Source organism: Sarcophilus harrisii, chromosome 1 (genome assembly GCF_902635505.1).
Source record: "Sarcophilus harrisii chromosome 1, mSarHar1.11, whole genome shotgun sequence".
Classification (NCBI taxonomy): Eukaryota; Metazoa; Chordata; class Mammalia; order Dasyuromorphia; family Dasyuridae; genus Sarcophilus; species Sarcophilus harrisii.
This window is the reverse complement of record NC_045426.1, coordinates 412645417-412659631: the sequence shown is the minus strand read 5'-3', so window position 1 is coordinate 412659631 and position 14215 is coordinate 412645417. Positions and strand designations below refer to the sequence as shown.

The following is a 14215-nucleotide window of genomic DNA, read 5'->3' as shown; positions in this document are numbered from 1 at the left end:
AGGAAAGGCAAAAACATGGTTCCCTGCATTCAAGAAGCACACCTTAAAATAGAGAAGAAAACATGCTAACAATTATGTACACATGATTTATATATATACATTTGTGTGTGTATGTATGTATAACATATAACATATAAATATATATATGTTAGATAGAAAATAATCTCATAGGAAAGTCACTTAAGGAAATTAGAATGACTAGGGAAAGGTCTGAAGATAGATCAAAGTGCAATCTTTTTTTTTTTTTTAATAGTATTTTTCTTCCAAATACATGCAAGGATAGTTTTCAACATTCACCTTTGCAAAACTTCATATTTCAAATTTTTCTCTCTCTCCCTCCCACCCCACTCAGGAAGACAGCAATTAATCCTATTAAAATTAAGCATGTACATTTCTTCTAAACATATTTCCATATTTCTCATGCTGTGCAAAAAAAAAAAAAATAATAATCAGATCAAAAGGGGAAAAAAAACATGAGAAAGTAAAAAAATAACCAAGCAAACAACAAGAAGTAAAAATACTATGATTTGATTTGCATTCAGTCTCCATAGTTCTCTCTGGATACAGATAGCACTTTCCATCACAGTCTATTGGAATCGTCTTGGATTACCTCATTATTGAAAAGTACCAAATCCATTGAAGAGAGCCATCACATAATCTTGTTGCTGTGTATAATATTCTCTTGGTTCAGTAGAGCACAATCTTGAAGGAAACTGAAGAAGCAAGGAGGTAGATATGAGGAGAAAAAATTTTCTAGTCCTGGAAGATAGCCATATAAGGCACACAAAAAGTATCCCCATTTGGGCTTTTTGCATGTGTATTTATAATAATTTGTTTTTTCACCACTGCAATTTATTGAAAAAACATTCATCAAGTAATGGAGTTTTTACAGGATGTATTGTAGAAGAAGTGCCTACACTAATGAAATAAGGAAATCTTAGAACAATTGAAAGAAAGGGAAGTAGTAAATTAGAGAAAGAAGCAACCATACTCAAGAAGATTAAAATAGTATCATTAAATTATGATCAATTACTTAATCATTATTTAATTTCCTTCATTGTCTAACAGAAAACTGCACAGGTTATCTAATAATGAATGTCTTGGAAAGCTGTGAAAGTATCTTCCCTCTAAAACTTTCCTATACCCCTCAATAAAGATCTTAGACTCCCAATCAAATCAAATACTGAATAGAAATCTGGTAGTTCTAGAACTTCTCTAGAGTTATTATGATACTTTCAATATTAGTCATATCTCAAAGGAATTTCTTTGAAATACTTAGCTAAGTGTTTAGACGATCCCTCTATGTGCTATATTAATTAGTCAGGATGTGTATTTTAGGTGATATTGAATAGCCTCTTATCTTGTTATTATATATGGAAAGTTGAACATCTTAAAACCAGTGCTTTCAAATTGAGGTCCTAGAGAAGATTTTTGAGAATCATTTAGACAACAAGGAGATAAAATTAGTCAATACTTAAAAAAATTAATTCAGACAATTCACTGGAAGATCAATGCTAAAACCAAAGTTTAAATACTTTGGCTACTCTTTTCAACTATGAGGTAATTCAAGGAGCTTCAGGAGATTTATGATGTAAAGTACCATCCATATGCGGAGAGAGAACTATGAGACTTACTGTGGATCAAAGTATAAGATTTTCACCTTTTATGTTTGTTTGCTTCCCCCCCTCCCCTTTCTCATGTTTTTCTCCCCTTTTGATTTGATTTTGTGTGTGTGTGTGTGTGTGTGTGTGTGTGTGCAGCCTGACAAATATAGAAATATGTTTAGAAGAATTGTAGATGTTTAACCTATATCAGATCATTTATTGTCTTGGGAAGATGGAAAGGGGGAGGAAAGAAGAAAAATTTGGAACACAAGATTTTGCTAAGGTGAACATTGAAAACTATCTTTGCATGTATTTAGAAAATAAAATACTGTTAAGATAAAAAAAGTCTCTTAAAAACAAGAAAAATTAAAGACTTGGGCCTAAAAGACAAGATTCATTGGGAAAGACCCTAATCTAGGAAAAATTGAGTCAAGAGAAAAGGAGAGCAGCAGAGAATGAGATAGTGTCATAGAAGAAATGGACATGAAGTTAGACAGACTTTATGAGAGAGTGGAGGAGAGAAGGGCCTGGCTTGCTATGGTTGGGATCCCAAAGAATAAGATTATGCTAATAACAAAACAACAAACCCAAAAAATACATGTTTGCAAGAAGTTTTTAGATATGTCCTTTTCTAAATTTTATGAGTCTGAATCAGGTAAGTCTGCAAACTAATCTCCCCCAAATGATAAAAATACCTGAAATTGTCAAGTGTGGAAATTTTTCTCAATTTGCCCATTCATAACATTCTTAATGTAAAAATAATAAACTTCCTATTTCTGAATTAAATTGACATGGTGCTTTGTAAAACTAAATGAAAAGTGATATTTTAACAAAACAGTTTTTCTCACTATTCAATTTTTTTTCCTTTTAATGATTGTCTTCACACCATAATCCCTTTTGTTAAAAGCTTTTGATCCTATTATTGTGGATGGGTAACCAGGTTTTTCTCAAATTGAAATTGCCCATTGATTTCCATGAATATGGGCCTGAAGTTTTCTCTTTGTGGAGCTTTCTTTCTTTTTTTTATTCCAAGGCAGCATTTGGAAGATTGAGTGCAGCCAGATGTACCTGACTATTAATTTACTTGCACTTTTGGTACAGCCCACCAACTGTGCTATTTCAGGCAACTTGTCTTTTCAGAACATTGCAAACAACCTTGGCCTCTGTGAGCAGGCTACTGTAAAATGTTCTCATTTAGGTAGCTAAAGCAGTTAAAGTGATCCCTCCCCCAGCCAAATTGAGTTTTAGTGGTTTGGGGTTATTATTTCGCACTTATTGATTCCTCAGCAATGCACAAATACAGGACACAGAATTATGCTTGATTATTGTCTAGTGAGTTTGCAACCAATCAGAGGATTGATGCAGTAGAATAAAGGGGAAATGTAATTACTCAAATGCTTTCCAATCAGAACAATTATCTGATAGATAGAGTTCCTCTTCCTCTTCTCCCCCTCCCCATTAAGTAAAATCCAGGAAGAATAGCCAACTGAAGGAACTGTTTTAGAGAGTCAGCCAAGTAACGTATTACCTTGGTTTAAGGATTAATTGTGAACTTACTCTTAAAACTTTACATTATATAGGTAAGTTCCTTGAAAAGAAAAGTCTCCAATTAATATGTAAGTCTTATTTAGAAACATGCTTTTAAAACAAAACAAAACAAAATGTTCCTTAAATTATAAATTCATGCTCATAGATAGTCTGCTTCTGTCAGCAGCATAAATCATATAAATCAAGTACTATTATGCTAAGAACATTAGAAATAGATTGGTCATGCACTAAGCACCGAGTCCAGCTCTGCTTGCCACTGGCTGCTAGCATATTGGACATATTAAGCTAAAACTGTCATTCTTTATCATCCTATAATGGGGAAAGGCAGCATTGTTTTTGAGGATGTGACTACTTCTGACAGCTGAAAGAGGGGAAAAGCAAAAAAAAAAAAAAGGTATATGCGTATGTGTGTATGTGTATATATAAAATACATATACACATACACACATGTACATGTGTGTGTATATTTGTGTATGTCTTAGTGCTTTCTGGAAAGGAAAAAAGAAAGGGAATAGGCCTTTCTGATTGTGTCTAGTATTCAAGATATTGATGGAGCCAGGAAGCTTATACTATTATCAGGGCAGCACAGACATGAATGCTTAAGCTGGAAATGGGCTTCTCTAGGCAAAATATTTCTCCTCACATTACTTATGTAAACATAGCTTCAGAAGTATATCTTCAGAACATATTATTGGTAATTTTTTTTCTCTGAAACGATAATCCCCACAAGGGCAATGTCAGCATCTCCCTTTACAGATGCATGCAATGGGAGCTTTGCTGAAACTGTAAGTGACAGGTCAGGGGAATGTGTTCTGAGACCAGGGGCCTCCTGATCTGAATTGCAATGTGGCACTGCAGTGAGTCATAAATCTCCCCTCCACTTTTTTGTAAAAAGGGAAAACACATAGAAGGAAGATGTTGATTATACTGTGTTTATTTCTAAAATGAAAATGGACAATATTATGAATGCCTCATGATTTGGGAAAATGCCAAGTAAGGCTATTTATAGCAATTCATTAGTTTTATTTTTATGTCCTTTGTTAAAATACAATTAGAATGAGAAAAGGATATTATACTAAAGCATGTTTATATAATATATATGTTAGATATATAAATGATGTGTGTGTGTATATATATATATATATATATAAAATGTATATGTATCTTAAATATAAAAATATGAGAAAAATGCCTTAAATCTATCTGGAATGTATACTTTTTGTTATTTCATTAGCCGACATTGACAACTGAAATTTATATATATATATATATATATATATATATATATATATATGATTGAAATGTATTAATATTTCTTTAGAATTTTTAAGCATCTTTGCTATAATGGGATAAGATATGTTAATAGTATGTTGGTATGAGTGAACTTTCATCTGGTTAGTTCAGGAAGAAAATTTGGTAGGGAAAAATGGTACAGATCAAGTTCATCTTTCACAAATGTTCCTGCCTCTTGTTCTGGATTCCCACCTCTGGGTTGTCATCAGTAGATTTCATCTACTTAAAACCTTTTTACTACAAGGTTCCCAATCCCTTATAATATCATTCCCCATGACCTACACCAAGTAACTGTCCTTATTTCATCTGCTGAGACTCCCTTCACATATCAAAGTACTCAGACTGACCATTAACTATTCTATTATCTTAGGAGAAGGGAAAGAAAAAGAACAAAGGCATGTTTTTGTAAGACCACTTTTCCTGTCAGGTTAAATGTAAAAATACTTTGATGCAGTTGCTCAGAATATAAGCTTTGACTATTAATAAAATAGTCCAGGTGACAAGAAATAATGGATATAGGGTCTAGACTTGTGATTCCATTTGTGTAAGTAATGTCCCAATGAGGAAACTTGCTTTGCTAATTTGAGTCCTAACCTTCTTTTCCAATCTGTGATATTTACCTAGAACACTAAGTTTATGATTCATCCAGGGTCATGCAAACAATGAGTTAGACCTATCACTTCTAGGCTAGTTTCATTTTCAAAGTACAAAAGAAAATTAATCTCTTGTAGCTTGTTGCTCACACCAACAATATTCTCTCTTTTTAAAAATATTTTTTAACATTCTCTTTTTAAAATTTCAGTTCCAATTTTTTTTCTCAACTACTACTTCCCAACCTATTGATTAGGCAAGGAATATGAAATCAATTAATTATACATGTGAAATCAAAATTTAAATTTCCATATTAACCATGTTGCAAAAAAATAGATTTGGAAAACATAATTCATCATCAGTCTTCTAGAGTCAATCCATCATCAAGTTATTTATTAAGAGGCCACTATGGACAGAACTCTTATGTTGTAGAGATATGAGTACCAAAGAATAAAATAATAACTATTTATAATGAAATTATGTTCTAATTAGAAAGAGAATTGTTTTTATAAATATAGATAGCATAACATGTAATGCCACTTTTAGGGATTAGCCTGATACCAACTGGCAACTTATTAGTTCAGATACTCATAAGTCATTGAGCAGTTAACAAGAAGGAGGTTTATTTAATCCTAATATAGTAAGGATATACAAAAAAGATGTGCAGGCACTTAGCTTCTATATATGTGAGATATTGATCCATATGAAAATATGTATGATCATGAAGGTAGGGTATAATAGTTCTCATAGTCCTGAGGGTAGGAGGAGCTCCACTCTTGCCTGAATGGAAATGTTAATGGCCTTAGAAGACCTGAAAGCTATGTCAATGAGAGTCTACCAAGAAAGCTGTTTTATGGGAAACATGGCTTGAGCTTTGCTCCACCTTTGAGAGAAGCAAGTCCTGGCTTTTGTAGCCATTTTCCTAACCTATGCTGAAAAAAAAGAAGGAAAAATCTTAGAAGTTATTGGTGATATCATAGTCTCCTTGGAGCTTATTCACCAAACTCACATTGATATATTAGGTCTCTAAAAGGGTGATTATTGACCTTCCCAGGATTCTAGGAGTAACATTTAGAGTCAGTGGAGTTCATCTAAGGTTATCAGCTCATGAAATATTTTCTACCATGTTCCTTCTAATCTGCCTCCGAGAATGAGCTACCTCAGTATCATCACTACCAGTCTTTAAGATCTCACTATCAATTAACTTATTGGAACTGATAAATCAGAAGCATCCAGTAGCTCTTTAAAAGGGATATTAACTGAAAAAACATATCAAAAGTCAAAGTACAGAGCCATATTCTCTCAATACTTTAATTAACACTCTATTCCCTCTACAACTTCAGATCAGGTGGAGAATGGTTTCAAACTAAAGTGGCAGCCATCAACATTCTTTCCACTATGAGGTTTACATCTGAATATGGCATAGAAGACCAGGCCAACCCACTAATGGAATACCTCCATCTCACTGTTCAAGGCTACATTCTTCTAATTATAGCTGCTAAACTATTAGTAGCTCTTTTGACATTTTGGAGTTGACAAGGTCTCAGGTTCATCTATTCTGCCTCAATATACTAGACAAAGTACTGGGAGAATACAAAGAGCTAAAAACATTGACACAGGCATTCACAGTCACATATCAGTCCAGGTGAGAAGAGTCTGACAGCTAGAGCAGCCACATTTTCTTGCTCCTCTATCTACCTCCCAAGCTTACATCTTGTACTCTTACAAATTCAGAAGCCAACTGAGAGAAAATTTCCCCAACGGAATCCTTTGTATTTATTCTCAGTTCTGACTTAATAAACAGTTAAAAGGATTTTCCTCACTAAAAAGTAAACATACAAGAGCTAGTCAGTACATTTTCTGCATGAGTAAGGACATCTCTGTCACAAGTTATTAAATATTTCAAGATGCCAGCTAATCAAACTTCATACTTGAACTGTGCCCTCTGTCCATATGTTTGGGACTAGATTTCTGTTGGACTCTTTTATTATTAATATCAATATTCACAAAATTAAATTCAAAGTAGTTTGAGAGGGAAGGCACTAGCAATTAGAGGGATCAGGAAGAGTTTCATAAAGAAGATGCTTAGTGAGTAAGGTTTATCTTAAAGGAAAAGAGATTATGAGATTGAAGGTTCTTCCCTAAGGGAAAAAGAGAACATTCAAACTGTGTGAGGTTTTCTGGGCCAAACATAGTATAAGAAAGAACTAGATTTGCTGGATTATAGATTGTGGGAGGAGGAATAATATCCAATAAGCTTGAAAAGATAGGGATCAGTTCATAAAGAATTTAGATAAACAGAAGAGGTTATATTGTATTCTAGCGGCAATAGGTCAGCACTGCAGTTGAATAGAAAAGTGACATAGTAACATTTTTTTTTTTTTTGAGAAAGGAAGCAAAATAGGAGAAGGAATTTAATATTATTTTTAAAGAAAATCATTGAGATGAACCAAATCAGTTCCAATGGAGTAGTAATGAACTGAACCAGCTACACCCAATGAAAGAACTCAGGGAGCTGGCTAAGAACCATTACATTGAATTCCCAATCCCTATATTTTTTCCTGCCCTCATTTTGGATTTCCTTCACAGGCTAATTGTACAATATTTCAGAGTCCGATTCTTTTTGTACAGCAAAATAACAATTTGATCATGTATACTTATTTTGTATTTAATTTATACTTTAATATATTTAACATCTACTGGTCATCCTGCCATCTGGGGAGGGGTGGGGGGAAAGAGGGGAAAAATTGGAACAAAAGGTTTGGTAATTGTCAATGCTGTAAAATTACCCATGCATATAACTTGTAAATAAAAAACTATTAAAAAAAAAAAAAAGAAAATCATAAATCCAAGCAAGTTCCCAGCAAATCAGTGGTCTCTATATTCCAACAAAAAGTAATGATAGCTGATGGAAAACTTGACTGTAGCACTACCTGATTTCTATTTTGTTCCAGTTCTCCAGCTTAAGGGACTACATGGGAGAGATAAGAAGCCCCAAAATGATTTGTTTGGATGGGCAGAATTAAAAGGTACTTTCTGTGCCTTCTAATATACCTCTGAGAGTGAGCTACCTCAGTATCATCACTACCAGTCTTTAAGATCTCGCCATCAATTAACTTGTTGGAATTGATAAATCATAAGCAGGCACAGGCACACACGATCAGCTTTGCCACTGTTTCAGAATTTGGCACATTCCTTTCCTAGAACTAGTCACTTCCTTAAGGTGGAAGATAAGGGCATCAACTCTTGTTTTTAAGGTTATTTTGTTTGAATTCTTTCATATTTGCAAGAGAGTGGAGGGAGGATGAAGTCCCCATATCTTTATCCACTCTCTCATGACATGGAATCCCTGCGCTTCAAAAGCTTACATTCTTTCTAAGAAGCCATGACCTTATGTAAACAGTGATAAGTGGATATATGGACATAATTACATTGTATATATGTGTGTACACTTTTATACACATAAACACAGTACACACATACACACAAACATCTGAGGCTATTTGGTACTGAGCAAATCTGTCTAGTTAGAATAGTTTGTAGCTACCAATTCACCTCATCTACTTTCTCCTCTTTCTCTGATTCTAGAAGTAAACAGAATTGGTTTCTGAAAGAGCTACTGAGTACAGGGGAACAGAAAAAGCTTAAGGGTGCAGGGAGGCAGCAGAAAATGAGGCTGGCATCCTAGGCTAAAGTTTCAGAGACTTGACAGTCTACAATGCCCACTCTCCTACACTGTAGAATTTTTCGGGTGTCAGATGGTACCCAGACAACTCTGCTCTCATCCAGAATCACACAATACAAATCTATTACCTCCTTCTCCCTTCCAGTATTAGTGCCAATGGGCTAATAATTAACACACTCAACAATGATATATGGTATCTTGTTATCTGGTCAAGTGAAAATGGCAGCATATAAAAGGGATGAATGATGACGAAAATGAAGAAAATTATATAAACTAAAACGGGATGGGAAGAGTGGTGACTTGGGGATAGGAATGGATGGAAGGAATGGATCCTATGGCAGAGGAAGGCTTCTACATCTCCTGGGGTGCCACTTCTTTCTCTACACCTTTGGAAAGCATGTTGCTGTTGTCCCCATTCAGACACTTTACTCAATAAGCTTCGAAGTGAATACTGCTGGTAATGTCCTTAATGTTCTTCATATGTGTTCCAATAAGGAGATCCCGCAGATCAGCAAACTCGCAGTGTGTAGTATTTTCAACTTCAATGGTGCCCATTTCGTCTTCTTCCTGAGGATCCCTTTCCTTTTCACTTGATATTCATGCACATAACAGCAAATGCAATAATTTCTCTAAATTTCTCATTTACTAGTCTGTCTTCTGGGTCTTCATCAAATTCTTTCTTGGGTTATACACCACTACCATTGGACAGTACGTCAGCAGTAATGTTTTTAGTGTATCTCTTCTAGTGTTAGGGTGTCAACTTTTGCAATGACTGGGATGATGTTGACCACTTTGCCCAGTCTTATGAACTCAATATCCAGCGGTAGAAGAGAGTAGCCAGTGGCAGGAATGAAGTAGATGCGGCACTGTACCCGGGTATCTGGGATCTTTTTCTTTTGGTTGATGTTAATTTCCTCCTGCAGGTTTTTCTCATACTAATCATTGATAAAATAGTTGCCAGCAATTCTCATTGTTAATGAGATCCCAAAACTTGGTGCATCAATCTCAACCAACTTCATCCAGACACCCCTTCCTTAGATTTCATGAGTCATGGATTTTATCTCAATGGTTTTGGGAATCCATTCCTCTGAAGCTTATTGGACTGATTTCTGATTGACTTTGGATTTGAACAGTGTTGATTAATGCGCATTTCCCTAAGCCACTCTGACCAACCCCCATTATATTAAATTCAAAGCCCTGCTTCATGGCTTTCCACCTTGTCTTCTCCAGTATGGCATCAATTCCCACATAGCCAAAGTAAGGAGTGACCTTTTCATTCCTCTGGAGAATGGTTAACTATAGCCCAGCATCTTTGGAGTTATCTACCATAATGCTGGTATGTCTGGAAAGTGTATTCAAGGCTTCTCTTCTATTTAGAATGACTTACTTCTGGGTATTAAATCCTTTAATCAAATGACAGTGTATATGGAAGACACTGCAAATCTTAAAGTGCTATTATATTTTAATGTGTGAGTTGCTATTATTTAAGGCCAAATTCTATCCTATTATCTCCATGAAGCCTTCCTCATTTGCTTCAGTTTATATTGTTCTCCCATGGTAAGATTTGTGATTAAGTTACCTTGGGGCAGCTAATTGGTACAGCAGAAAGAGTGCTGGTGTCAAGAAGACTTGAGGTCAAATCTGATCCAGACATTCAGTAGCTATAATGGTATGCAAGTCAGTTAACCCTGTTTTGCCTCAATTCCTCATCTGTAAAAAATGAGCTGGGGAAGGGAATGGCAAACCATTCCAACATCTTTGTCAAGAAAACTGCAAATGGGGTCACAAAAAGTAAGAGATAACTGAAAATGACCAAACAATCAAAAATTAATTTGGCAGCAAACTAAGCAGTGGTGAGAGACTTTAGTATGGAAGAACAATTAGGAATTCTTGCATTAATCTAGGCAAGAAAAGGTGAGGGCTTGGTAAGTAGTATCTGGGAAAATGGAAAGGAGTCAAATGTGAGATATATTGTAATGGTAGAAACAGCAAGATTTTAAGTTGATTAGATATAAAGGGATTAGGGACACTAAGGACTAATGGATAATACTGAGGTCATGAACATGAGCGAATAGGAAGAATGTTTTCTTCAACAGAAATAAAAACATTCAGAAGAGAAAAGAGTCCAGGAGAAAGATGATGAGCTTAATTCTGGAAATGTTGTATAAGAGATGTATGCCACATAGTTTGTCACTGTGTATCATGTATATAGATATAGATAAATAATAATTGTCTTCATAGGATTGTACAAATTATTCTCCTGATTCTGTTCATGTCACACTATATTAATTCATAGCTGTATTTATAGGTTTCTTTGAATCTGCTAATGTCTTATAAACATGACATATTTAGAATAGCATTTCAAAAAAAATTTTAGTAGCAAAGAATTGGAGACAAAGTAAATGACTATACATTGGTATGCAGACATATCCTTTTCACATATCTAGGTTATTTAATAGTGTTTTCTTTGATTTTCTTAAGTCCCACTTCTTTCCAATTTTTCTTCTATCCAACTGCTAAAGTGAATTTCCTAAAGTACAGGTCTGGCCATGTCACTCTTCTATTCAATAAACCAAAATCCTACCTTTGATTTTAAAAGCCCTTTACAACCTTCTTCATACCTTTGAACCATAGCTCTCCATATACTCCCAATTTTCTTATAATTTACTCACTCCCCTCCGTGTGCTATGAAATCCAGGAACAGTGACCTTATTATTCTTCTTTACACATGATGCACACCATCTTCAGACTTGATGGCTGTTTCTCATGCTTTGAATGCATTCTCTCCTTACAACTACACATTGGCTTCTCTGACTTCCTTCAGGACTTAGCTCTGATCTCAATTTATGCAAAAACTCTTTCCTTGGAGACACATACACAGACATACACACAGAAAAAGAGAAAGAGAGAGAGAAAAAGAGAAAGAGAGCAAATACTAATATCTTCTCCCTGAGATTATATACCATTTAAAATTATTATTTTATAGGTACAATTTTTAATGTATTATATTTCCCACTAAAATAAGAGTTCCCTTGAAGGCAAGGACTATATTTTTACCTTTTTTGGTATACCCAGCACTTAGCACAATGTCTGAAACATAGAAAACATCTAATAAATACTTAAGAGAAATAGATGTCTAAACAAATTGTATCACATTATCATCATAGAATATGAAAAGACATGAAACAATGAAAGTGAGGTAATCAAAACCAGGAAAACAATATACACAATGATTATAAGAATGTAAATGAAAAGTAATAAGACAATCAAAACCTAATATTGTAGGCTTATAGGATCAAGCTTCAAGTCTTGGGAAGATCAAGGATCATGTCCTCATAAAATAGATATAATATCTCTATCTCTTTTGCAGAAATGGGGGGTTACAAATGTGAGATATTGCATAAAAGTCATACTTTTTTTGATATGTTAAGGTTTGTAGAAACTTTTTCTTCCCTTTCTTCTTTCCATGCTTTATTATAACTAATAGTTCTCTGCAACCAAGTGAGAGAGAATTCGATAGGAATTTTTAGCTTGTATATCTTTTATCTCATATTTTTTCTCAAAGAGTTCTGTCAGGTAATATGTGTATTATTCTCATTTTGTAGATAGGGAAACTAAGAATCAAATAGGTTAAATGACATGTATATATTCTCATAATAAATGTCAGAGGCAGAATTCAAACCCAGATTTCTCCTTGCTCAAATACTATTTTCCTTCATGCAACACTATAATCCAGAATAGCACATAATAAACATTATTGAGAGACAATATTTGGCTCCTTTCTAATAATTTAGCCCCGTTTCTCTCTAGTTCCTCTTTTCAGACAAATTTTCCAAACAGGCCAGTCACTGCATTTTCCTGATACTATAAGTTATATGTATATTTTAAAAGACTATTTTCTCCCTTTTGCCTTTGCTCAGGTATTTTTTTTTCCTAGTCACCACTATCCTTCTGACTCCTTTACCCATTTTTAATTTTTCTCTTCAATACCCATTTTAACCTAGTACTGCTCTATCAGTAGGTGGATTGATGATATCCAGAACTGCTTCATTTCATACTGATCTTTCCTTTTCTTGAAATAAAACTTTTAGCACGATACAATTATCATTTAATACTATAATATCTGTGCTTTTTCTCTTAGACTTTTCTATTAGTCCTATCTCTAAATGAATTTTCTGTTTTATATTTCTTAGAATTCTTTACATCACTTAGCATAGTTCTGACATCTAGTTGCACTGTAGCAGAACATAATCTTCTGTGTCCTAACAGAACATCTTCATGGGCCACTATATCAACATGCTCATTATCAAGTATTCCAAACTTAGATTGTCAGAACCATAATATGAAGTCCACTATCAGGACTATACTGTAAGTATTTCATCTTGATAAGAAATATCAGGGATTGTAATTCATTGACATAATGTTTAAGAACTCATATTCTTCTCTACTTCAAGATTAAGTATTAGAATATTGTCATTAAACTCCACATCTAGAGTAAGCAAGATTCAAGTAAAACAAATAAGGAGAAGGAATAAAGAGTAAGAAGAACAGAAATTGGTTCAAAAAAAAATTATCAGACTTATGTGTTTGTTGCTTTTTTTTAAAGAAAAACTCTTCCTGAACCCACCAATGAACATCACACATTGTTTCTGGGATGCTCAGTTTGAGCAGAATGAAGCCAAAAAGCCCAGAGACTTAGATAAACAGGTAACTTCTGACTCTTTTAAAATGCTTAATGCAATTTTACATAATATTTTCTTTAGATTCAAAAGGGAAAGATTATGCAAATTCTAAATACTATTGGTAAAGTTTTCCTTTAGTAAGAAATAACAAAAAGTTTTCATATATTAATATATACATTATATATACACACATATGTATATATGGGTGTGTGTATATAACTATATAGTTCTACAAAAAATAAATCTGTTTTTAATACTATAAATTTGTCTCCTCATTATTGCTTACTTGCTACTTTCTATGTTTTGGAACAGAAAATATTATTATTATTTTTTTACATAGGATTTAATCATTTTGATGTTTCTCAGATTATAACAATCATGTTTATATGATGATATATGATTTTGTTTATTATGCTTGTTCATTTGCAAGTGTTGGTTAAGTAATTTATTATTGTAATTTGAAAAAAATGCAAAATTTTAATAGAAATGTTGGTCTATATTTTCCTCATACTGATATTTGCATGCTATTAATAAAGCAATAAAAATGAAACAGTTTTTTGATTAAACTACACCAAGCACAATACTTTCCCTTTCTAATTACACTTTGTCTCTTTGACTTCATAGTGTTATATTTTTAAATAGTGAATTGAAGTATGCTATCAATCTACTTTTGTGTTTGGAATAGAGAAGGATGAAGAAATGAAATTTTAAATTAAATGAAATTACACATGTTAAGGAGGAGCATATATAACTTTTTGCTTCATATATCAAAAAATTAAAATATTTTAAATCATGGGATCTTGGCTTACAAG

General features: G+C 33.7%; 1 protein-coding gene and 1 pseudogene across 1 annotated transcript in view; one reads left to right on the top strand and one right to left on the bottom strand.

The window, feature by feature from the left end:
* The window catches only part of CDH12 (cadherin 12), an 890215-nt gene that overhangs the window by 717164 nt on the left and 158836 nt on the right, over positions 1–14215 (top strand). The window lies entirely within an intron of this gene.
* Positions 9035–10240, bottom strand: LOC105749292 (annotated as a pseudogene).